The sequence below is a fragment of the Nymphalis io genome, chromosome 22, assembly GCF_905147045.1.
Source record: "Nymphalis io chromosome 22, ilAglIoxx1.1, whole genome shotgun sequence".
Taxonomy (NCBI): domain Eukaryota; kingdom Metazoa; phylum Arthropoda; class Insecta; order Lepidoptera; family Nymphalidae; genus Nymphalis; species Nymphalis io.
In genome coordinates, this window is record NC_065909.1 from 3,551,990 (window position 1) to 3,563,481 (window position 11,492).

General features: G+C 35.9%; 1 long non-coding RNA gene across 1 annotated transcript; it reads right to left on the reverse strand.

Moving 5' to 3' along the window:
* Positions 1-2,251: 2,251 nt before the first annotated feature.
* On the reverse strand, positions 2,252-9,770 carry LOC126777306 (uncharacterized). Its single transcript, XR_007670035.1, has 3 exons — positions 9,609-9,770; positions 8,899-9,015; positions 2,252-2,566 (listed from the first exon to the last, which is right to left on the reverse strand). It is a non-coding gene; the product is annotated as an uncharacterized LOC126777306 (long non-coding RNA).
* Between the last annotated feature and the right edge of the window lie 1,722 nt (positions 9,771-11,492).

Genomic DNA, 11,492 nt, shown 5'->3' on the forward strand with positions numbered 1-11,492 from the left:
CTTTCTTATGTTTGTCATAAGAAACAAATTTCTAATCAAATTGTAATAATATTTAAAAAGATTAACATTACCGTACAGTTAGCGTGTTAATGTACATTATTCAAAAATAACATCTACTGCCGACGAAATAAAAATTCCCGGTACGTTCTTTATTCTTAGCGCGTATTTCTATTTTTTCGCTCATTAAAAACTTTTTTCAAAGTTTTATGTTTAAAGCCGCAGGCTTCAAAGGCTCGCGAAAAAAAAAACCGCAGCTAGCAACAGACTGGCCAGTCGGTTTAAAAACAAGAATAAAAGCGGGAAAATGCGAATTCTAAATTTAAACGGTTACATTCCAAAGAGACCAAGAACTGTCGTAAAAAGCGCAGTAAAGTTAGAGATTCCTTTACACATGACGATACGATCAGTAGTTGGTACGAAAATAATAATACAATATTACAAATATAGCAATAGTCGGACTTATTATTAAGTAAAAATGTAATACTTATAAAAGCCAAATTAATATAAAAATACTTTTTATATAAACAAATTTTTAATCGATGTAACTGACTAAAACGAACATTTATTATATATATATATATATATATATATATTGAAAACTAAATATAGTAATATTGTATATATTTAAATTTGCAAATTTCCACTTTAATCTAATTCATTTATAACAAAAACACATAAATTTTAAGACTAAGTATTCTTGCGATCATGCGACTTCCTCATTCCAAAGTTCATAATTCAATATTGCATGTTTTTCAAATTATTTACAATAATAATTAATTTATTGAATTACAAAAATTGTAAAATAATGTATATTATAAGTACCCTGAAAAAACCTCAATGGGTTGACCTCAATACACATAGGTTTGAACTCAGTGTATTAATAAGTTAAACGTTCACAATTATTCTTAAGAAATACGATAAAGTAAATATGAAATACATTGAAAATAAAAAATTAAATAAATAATTAATATACCCATAGCTTGGGTAGGAAATATTTATTCAGTGTTTGCTTGATATTGGTGCTCGTACTGTTGCGTAACGCACTCGATAAAACGGGGGGCAACTGTTTAATAGACGAGGAATAATAAAGTTGTTCTTTCACCGTACATATTTTTTGCTTGCATAATTTAATTTAAAAGTCTTCTTTATATTGAAATATAATTGCATTTTAAATTGAGTGATAATTAACTCAATTTTAATGCAATAACAGCTAACAAGTATATGGTTATCGTATCGTTTCCGTCCCGTGTGTACGAAATAGAACCAAAAGCGTGGAACCTTTGACGCGGCTCGGCGTCGTGCGATCGAGATTAAAGATACCGATGCAGACGTCTAAAATTGGATTAGTGGACTTTTAAATCTCATTTTATATTCAGAACTGGTCGTTGCACGTGACTTCACACAGGGCTATACAAAAATCCTTACATATTAAAAATTATTATATTAAAATTAAAAGCCACACCGCCGCGTCTTTCTATCTGTCTGTATGTACGCGATAACATCAAAAACTATTGAACGGATTTTCATACGGTTTTCACCAATGTACGGAGCGATTTAAGCTGAAGGTATTCATGTATAATTCATTATGGTTTTGTGTAAATTAAATGCAAAATGCCGATAGTTTTTGAACGTGTCGGAAAAAATAATTGCGACTATGCTGGTTACTGGCGTGCGCCGCGTAAACCAATGGATTTATAATATGTTTTAAGCGTTTTATTCCAACCGCGCTGGTATTATAAACGGAGGATGGCAAGCAAAATAATACTACTAATATAATAATATTATAAATATGAAAGTTTGTATGTTTGAATGTAGAACTTAACAGTTTATACCCTGACTCAACATAGGCTACCTCACACCTACCACCGCCATCACTTACGTGACGGCGGTAATTACTTAGGTTCAATTCCATGTCGGGCAAGCCACGTGACTTTATGTGATTATTATACATTGGTGGAAAATATCGTGAGGACATCTGTTTACAGAAATTCAAGTTTATCCACCAGCAACGGACTCGCAATAACCGTGGCGAGAAAAACTATATCTGCTTTTAATAGAGGCCCCCCTGCCTCTGACTGGTAATGGGGCATTTATAGGTTAATAACCTTTTCAATCGTTTTGTCATAATTTAAATAAGCAATAGTTATTCCAAATTATGATAAAATCATGTGAAATCAATAGAAAATGTTTATTATGAATATTAATACATATTATAAAGGAGAAAGTATAGTAAAGTATAGAAAGCCTTTTATTCCACATCAAAATGTTTACAATTCAAATGTTTCTTAGTCGTGTTAGAATATTATTTTATATTTAATTATTATATATATTTTAACTTATTAATCTAATGTTAGTGTGGTTAGTTATATTCATATAATGTGGATCCCGATTGGGTGAAGGCCACCTCTTTCTTTTTCCAGAATCCTGTATCACTGTCGAGAAACATCCAATCTTGCCCTGCTTCCTTAACAATATCATAAGCCCACCGTTTTGTTGGTCTGCCGAGGCTTCTTTTCCCTAATGGACATTGAGAATGAGAAATAACTCTATCCATTTGTTACGTCATCTAGAATAAACCATAGAAACAATCATTAAAATTTTTGATAGTATATTTTCAATAGCGGAACCTCGGCGGAAAATTTTTCGCGAATGAAGCCGCGAGGCTAGTAATGTATGATTGCAAGTAAAAAAACATTAACCTTTGAAGCTATGAAAAAAATAAAGAGCAGAGGATTTTTTTGTAATATTAATATTTTAACAGAATAAAAAGATTTTACTTTATTAAGATTAATTTTTTTTTTCAATATCAACATTAAACCATCCAGCCGCGGCACTATTTCTATCTAATTAAACCCTATTCCAACCCAAGAAAGAGAAGATAAACAAACCTTATATTATATATTTACACATGCCATGCGATTTTATTTATGTTACAACACTATTCCAACTAACTTGGTACTTATTATAACTTTAATTTTACTTGCAAATTTCCGATACATCTTCACGAGCATTCAAATTTCCGCGAAGTTGTATTCGGAACTTTGGAAGTTAAATAAAAGTAGTTACGACTATTTAAGTGAATTAGTGTTGTATTACAAATAAAGATAAATTAATCAGGAACCGTTTGTAGTAAATAATACACCAGAGCTATTAAGAAATTGCATGGAATATGTAAATCTAATGTTTGTTTAATTTCACTCCGTCAATTAGAATGGAGTATAAGAATAGAGTTATACTACTTGGTGGTAGATTATCTAATAAGTGGATGGTATCTACCCAGACCGGCTTGCTGTATGACCAAGTAAAAATAAACAACATATATGTAGTGATAAATCCGAGATGGCCCAGAGGTAAGAACGCGTGAATCTTAACCGATGATCGTGGCAAACCCAGGCAAGCACCACTGAATTTTCATGTGCTTAATTTGTGTTTATAATTCATCTCGTGCTTGATTGTGAAGGAAAACATCGTGTGTCTAATTTCACTGAAATTTTGCCACATGTGAATTCTACCAACCCGCATTGGAGCAGCACGGTGGAATAAGCTCCAAACCTTCTCCTCGACAAGGAAGAGGAGGCCTTAGCCCAGCAGTGGGACATTCAGACCAGTGACAACATAATGAAAACACTTAATGCGCGTCATCATTAAAATCAGATAAATCAACTATTTGACTTGTAAATAAACACTCAATTAAACCCATTCATGATAATATTATTCGAGAACAATTACATTATCTATGATTAATTGATTAGATTAATATCTTCACGTAGTAAAACTTCAAGCATACATAGCGAGATAAGCACTAACGTTCAAAAATGTCAATAAATAAATTTATAAATACGTCAATATATATTTTTTAGTATTGTGTTTAAATTCAAGTTTAAAAATATATGTTCATTTTTTTAAAGAAAGAACATCGATGCATACCCAATACCTATTGATTCTCTTATTCATTAGCTTAAAAAGTCTTTAATCTACTAAATACCAAATAGTTCCGAAAACATGACTGTGGACGAAGATTGAGATAGAATTTTTAGATGCAGATATTGTTCAACAATGTGTTCAGAATGTTGAAAATGAATACGATATTAAGCCTGCTTTGATGGAAACTACACTGCTTGTTGAAAGGATTCCGAACGAGAGACCCACTAGAATAAGACGAAAGAAAGAGGAAGACTGAGATTATGATCCCACAGAAGACCTACCAATACGAACTAGAAAAAGAAAATTTCAACATTTTCCGCGCCAGTCGTCAATATATATATTTTATATTTTAGGTCCTTACATATGAAATTAGCGTTTTGTCGTAATGATCACTTTGATCTGAAATATCTCCTCTTTGGTTAAGAATTCCAAATTCAAATTTATAAATTCATTTAGCTGGTACATTTGAGTTCATTTGTTTTTTCCTCGTTATTTTTTTTTTTGGCGACGCTTTTTACCGCACAATGTAAAACATGAAATATCGGTATATTTACGAGTAAGAGTGTAGAACTCTTACTCGATAAATATATTTTATATATTAGGTGGCACCAGGGCTGCAGAAACAGCTCGAAGGATTAATGACGTGTACGGCGCTGGTGTCGCAAAAGAAAACACAATACGTTTTTGGTTTCAACGTTTTCGTTCTGGAAATTTCGACCTTCAGAACCAACCCCGTGGATGGCAGGAGACCAAATTGGAAAATGAAGAATTAAAGGCTATTGTGGAAGCGGATCCATCACAAAGCACTTCCGAGATAGCTGCAGGCTTCGGGGAAAGTGATAAAACTGTATTAATCCACTTAAAGCAAATCGGGAAAGTAAAAAAACTTGAACAATGGGTACCTCAGTAGATACTGTACGATAATCGGAAGCACTCGTCGCAATGGCTGAACCCTGGAGACCCAGCCAAATCCTGCCCTAAACGAAAATTGACTCAGAAAAAGTTACTTGTGATTGTTTGGTGGACTAGCGCCGGTGTCGTTCACTACAGCTTTCTAAAATCTGGCCAAACGATTACGGCAGATAGCTATTGTCAGCAACTGCAAACCATGAAGGAAGAACTAGCTGCTAAACTACCGTGATTGGTCAATCGCTCTAGGCCACTGCTGCTTCATGACAACGCAAGACCACACACTGCACAATAAACAACCACTAAGTTAGATGAGCTACAATTGGGATGTCTGCGACATCCACCGTACTCCCCGGACCTTGCTCCAACAGATTACCATTTTTTCCGGAATTTGGACAACTTCTTACAAGGAAAAAAATTCAACTCCGATGCGGCAGTCCGAACCGCCTTCAAAGAGTTTACTGATTCTCGCCCCCAAGGTTTTTTTAGTAAAGGGATCAATGAAATACCTATGAATGGCAAAAGTGCATAGATAACAACGGTGCATACTTTGATTAATTAAATATATTTTACAAAAAAAAATTGACTTTATATTCCTCCCGTACAAAGCGCCAATTTCATATTAATATTATGAGTAAGGACCTATTAGTTATATTTTTTTCATATGTAAGGATCTAATATTTTTAAACTTATTTATAGTCAAAAAATTATTCAAGTTCTCTCATAAAAGCACTTTTGAATTAATTCGTCATGTTACACTATTGTTTTTTTTACATAGAATAGGAAGGTGGACAAGCATATGGGCCACCTGATGGTAGGTGGTCACCAACGCCCTTAGACATTGACATTGTTAGAAATGACAACCATCGCTTACATAGCCAATGCGCCACCAACCTTGGGAACTAAGATTTTATGTCCCTTGTGCCTGTAATTACACTGGCTCACTCACCCTTCAAACCGGAACACAACAATATCAAGTACTGCTGTTTTGCGGTAGAATATCTGATGAGTGGGTGGTACCTACCCAGACGAGCTTGCACAAAGCCCTACCACCAGTGAAATGTAAATGTAAAGCTACCACCGGGATCCTACATAAGGGATGCATAAAACGCTTACCTTACCTCATTGAAAGATCGCCCTATTCGTATTCGAAATTTAAAAAATAATTTAACACTTCCAACAATTCTATTCCATTTTTTAAATTCTAAGACTACGAGCTAAAATTTTCAGATTAAAATATCTATTGGCGCCTATGCGTCACAAATGATATCTAAATATAATCATATTTTCCCAGGATGTTCTCACGACTCTATCTATATCTTCCGGCCTGTATCTCTTGTATATCCGGCTTACTTCAAATAATCTATTATGTATTTGATTAGTTACGTTTGTATGGTTAACATGCGAATAATTACTTCGAATTCCATGTGAAGTTTGAATACCGTCAATGGTATATACAATTTAGAACTACTAAATACTAATATCTACAGTTTTTTCTTCGAAAATGAAGGAATTTCATATAAATTTCATCTTCTTTATTTACTTAGGGTTCAAATTTTCAAAAATCTTTCCTTAGTGCTAACCTACCGTGTAAAAGGAATCGGTATGCGAATTTTTATGGTGCTAACCCCAGTAGTTTGGGCTTAGTATTGATATGTCAGTCAATCAGACAATTTTTCTTTTATATGTATACATATTGTAAGGTTTTACTGATTTTTAATAATTATTTTGAGATTTTTAGAAAATAATGGTAATATTTTTAACTAAATTAACAAAAAAAAAGCCGAGATGGCCCTGTGGTAAGAACGCGTGAATCTTAACCGATGATCGTGGATTCAAACCCGGGCAAGCACCACTGAATTTTCATGTGCTTAATTTGTGATTATAATTCATCTCGTGCTTTACGGTGAAGGAAAACATCGTGAGGAAACCTGCATGTGTCTAATTTCACTGAAATTCTGCCACATGTGAATTCTACCAACCCGCATTGAAGCAGCGTGGTGGAATAAGCTCCAAACCTTCTCCTCAAAAAGAGGAGAGAAGGCCTTTAGCCCAGCAGTGGGACATTCACAGGCTGTTACGGATTACGGAAATTAACACTGGTTGGAAATTACTGAAAAAACTACGCAATATAAAAAAAAACAAAACACGCATAAATTGATTGATAAATTGACGCTTGATGGTTGTCAGGGTGATTGCAGGAATTCCAATGAAAATTGTAATAAAATTGTATAACATTAATTAGTATTAAATTATATTACAAGATACGTGTGAAAGAGAATAAAATATTAAAAATAATTGTGAAGGATTGTTTTACTGGGGTATTTTTACACTATATAGATATACAAACATCGAACGGTATTGGTATGTATGTAACCACAGATTATATAATACTATACTAGATATATATTTTCTTTTTTCTTTCTTTTTATGTTTGAGGACTTATCGTTTTATTCGTTGTTGCTGTATATAGTATGTATTTATATCATATACTTGTAATTTTGTATGTACTGATAATATAATTTATTTATGGATATATAATATGTGTATTTTATATTTAAATTTGTTTTAAATTAATATTAATATTATTTTATTCATACCACCACCTACCTCATATACTATCTGTAATTACTCGCACCGTTGGTTGCCTGGAAGAGATCGCTATATAGCGATAAGGTCGCCATAATTGTACATTTATTTAGGCTGTATACATGTTTTGTATTTTTCTCTTTGTGGTGTGGTGTACAATAAAGAATAAAGTAGATATAACTACACCAATGACTGGCTGAGGTTTAGGGAGACTATCAGACTGCGCTGTGCGCATATATAATATGAATTACATGGAGTCCACAAGTGTCACACGCACAAGTTCCAAGTGTAGTCGTGTCCTTTAGCAAACGTCAGATGTCGATTCTATTGTTTTTCAAAAATATAAATTTTCGTAGAAATAAAATTCTTTATTTCACCGTTGAAATCGCCAGTAATTGCGTGTCTGTTACTGAAATTACGATCGAATGATTTGACAAATAAATCAGTGAATATTTTGTAGATTATACATTTTCATCAGCACTTTTTTTTTAATTTACGCTACAAATAAAAACGCTGACATTTAACATGTAGCTAGCTAGCGATGTAAATAAACCATTTATTTATTTGCATGAACAAGCAACTTAACTAGATTTATCCACACCAAAATATCACTTCAAGGATGTATTTTTTTATATAATATAGGTAGTCGGACAAGCATATGGGCCACCTGATGGTAAGTTGTACGCACATAGACATTGGCACTGTAACAGTAACAGTAACAGCCAGTTAATGTCCCACTGCTGGGCTAAGGCCTCCTCTCCATTTTAAGGAGAAGGTTTAGAGCTTATTCCACCACGCTGCTCCAATGCGGGTTGGTGGAATACACATGTGACATAATTTCAATGAAATTAGACACATGCAGGTTTCCTCACGATGTTTTCCTTCACCGTCAAGCACGAGATGAATTTTAATCACAAATTGGCACTGTAAGAAATGTTAACTATCGCTTACATCACCAATGCGCCACCAACCTTGGGAACTAAGATTTTATGTTCCTTGTGCCTGTAATTACACTGGCTCACTCACCCTTCAAACCGGAACACAACAGTGTCCGAAAGTGCCATCTGAGGTAGTTAGCATGTTCAAATTTTGGTACAGTTCACAGACTAACCGTGTTAAATGGACAAGTGAGTTCTCGGAAATTTATAAATTGGAATGTGGTGTGAGACAGGGAGGTCTGTCTTCGCAAGTCCTGTTTAATATTTACAAAACAAAACAGGTGTAGGCTGTTCGATAGATGGTACAATTATAAACAACTTCAGTTACGCGGATGACATGGTTTTGCTGAGTCCCTCAATTAGCGGACTTAGAAAATTGCTTACTGTGTGTGAGTCCTATGCTGTATCGCATGGACTTGTACTCAATGAAAAGAAAAGTCAGCTTTTGATTTTTAAGGGTCGAAATAGCATATCAGATAATATCCCTGCGGTGACTTCAAACGGAACACAACTTCAAAGAGTTAAGAGTTTTAAATACCTGGGTCACATAGTCACCGAGGATTTATCTGACGATGCTGACATGGAGAGAGAGCGCAGGGGCTTGGCGGTACGATGTGGTATGATAGCTCGCAGGTTTGCACGTTGTACGAATGACCTAAAAATTAATATTTTTAAAGCGTACTGTCAAAACCTATACACGTGCAGCTTGTGGCTAAAGTATAAGCAGAGGGCCTTCAATGCGCTGCGCGTACAGTATAACGGTGCATTCAGGATACTGTTGGGATTGCCGCGCTTTTGTAGTGCATAACTGATGTTTGCTGAAGCCCGTGTGGATAACTTCTATGCCATCATTAGAAAGAGAGCAGCGTCTATAATGGCTAGGATGCGTGGAGTTTCTAACGGTATCCTGAATACATTGATGATGAAAATGGATAATCCATTTGTTAAACATTGGGGGAACTTCATGTATCAACTCGTTGTTTTAGACCCCTTATGTATGCTAAATAATAGTTAATATATCTACTAACATAGTTTTTAAGCATGTAACTAACACTATGGATATTTATCTGTAAATAAACATTTATTATTATTATTTATTATTAGGTAGTGCTGCAGGCTAAACCAAAAAACAGCAAAAAATACATCGCTACTGTCCCTGGCGACAGTGGAGGCGGTACGTCCCCACTTGAGTCACTGGGTCAAAAGAAAACGAGGCACGCACTCGTTTAGGTTGACGCAGGTACTTACCGGACATTTCAGATGGCCCTGAGGAGGACGGCAGCCGGGATGGCCTCGCGCTGCCGTACGCACTAGCAAGGAGTGCGGGGGGGCGAAATTACCCTTGGAGAAGGAGAGCTCCACCGAGCCACGAGCCGAGCAAAGCACGGGAGAGACCGTGCCGAGGTGCCGATGACTCAGTTCGCCCACCCCCCCATGGAAGCGGGGTACCTTTCAGAAGGTTTCCACTGCGTGAAAAAAAAGGTACTTATCGCACATGGCTACTTCGGTAAGTACCTGCACAAGATAGCGCGGCGGGAAATGTCACCTTCCTGCCACGAGTGTGGTGCGCCAATCGACACTGCGTAACACTGACGGAGTGTGCCGCGTGGGAGCCCCAGAGGAAGCGAGGAGTGCTCGTCGGAAATGGTCTCCTTCTGTGAAAATGTGATATCGCAGAAGGACGCCGCGGAGCGGGAGCAGGAAGAGAACGCCGCTGCAAACCTGCTCCGACGAAGAAGACTGGGGAGAAGAATGAGGCGCTATGCGCATCTTCTTCCTCCACCGCAATAGGCGTCGCCGGGACTAGGAGGGTTTTCAGTACCCTGGTAATCCCCCTAGAGAATGGAGGCCGCATAGGCAGGCCGCCCGTAAGAGTGTTGCGGTAGCATGCGCAAGCGATCCCGTAGCGCTCCTCGTTATGACGGAAAAGGTACTTTTGAGTGGGTATGCCGATGTTCAGGGCACACTCGGCGCCTCGGACATTGGCGAGCCCCACATATCTCCCCACAGTTCCTGTGGGGGAAACGTGTAATGCGTGTTTCCAGCGTAAAAAAATGCACCTCCTTGAAAATAATCCTGATGGCCCCGAGCTACGATCGTTTTGCCGATAAAATTTAGCACCCATTCCCGTAATACAGGAAAAGTATTACTTCTATAGAGCTATTCTGTAAGAAAAACCATACTCAGTGCAGAACAGGATCGTGTAATTTAAGACATTAAATAAATACCAGAATAAATAATACGCATCAGAATAGTGTCGTAAATCGAGTTTTAACATTTCGCATACATATACAAGATACAATAAAATATAAATAAGTACCTACCTACTCTTAATAGTTAGTAAGTTAGTAACAGCCTGTTAATGTCCCACTGCTGGGCTAAGGCCTCCTCTCCCTTTTGAGGAGAAGGTTTGGAGCTTATTCTACCACGCTGCTCCAATGCGGGTTGGTAGAATACACATGTGGCATAATTTCAATGAAATTAGACACATGCAGGTTTCCTCACGATGTTTTCCTTCACCGTCAAGCACGAGATGAATTATAAGCACAAATTAAGCACTCTTAATAGTGCAAGAATTTAAATAATCAGACCACAGAAAATGTGTAAATTATGATATGATTTCAAACAAAATAGCACTAATGCTGCCTACCTACCGTACCCACACTAGTGCCTTATTCATAACCAAATGTATATTAGAATAAGCTTTTACTAAATGTTTCGCGTGTTTATCGGTAATTTTCTGTAGCCACTTTAAATGCGCCCGTGATCGAGATTATTATCTAGTAATTGCCACCTTCCAATAAATGCACTTCAGGGAAAAACCTATCTACCTACTTGAAAAAATCGATAACACAGTTTAGAAAAGTTTCCTTGGAGTATAGAAAAACACTTAAAAGAACATATATCACATTACGGTTTTTTATTAATAATAATATGAAGTGAAGTAACAACTGATTAAAAAAACCGACAATTAAATTAGATGAATCAAAATAATTATTATAATATTATATTAAGTAAATTTATTTAACGCTTTAACTATTGTTATTCAATTTAATGGCATCAGTGATTAATGTAATATTTTGTAACCTCTTTGGTTTAATTTTATAATTGTGTTTTATATTCCACAGTTAT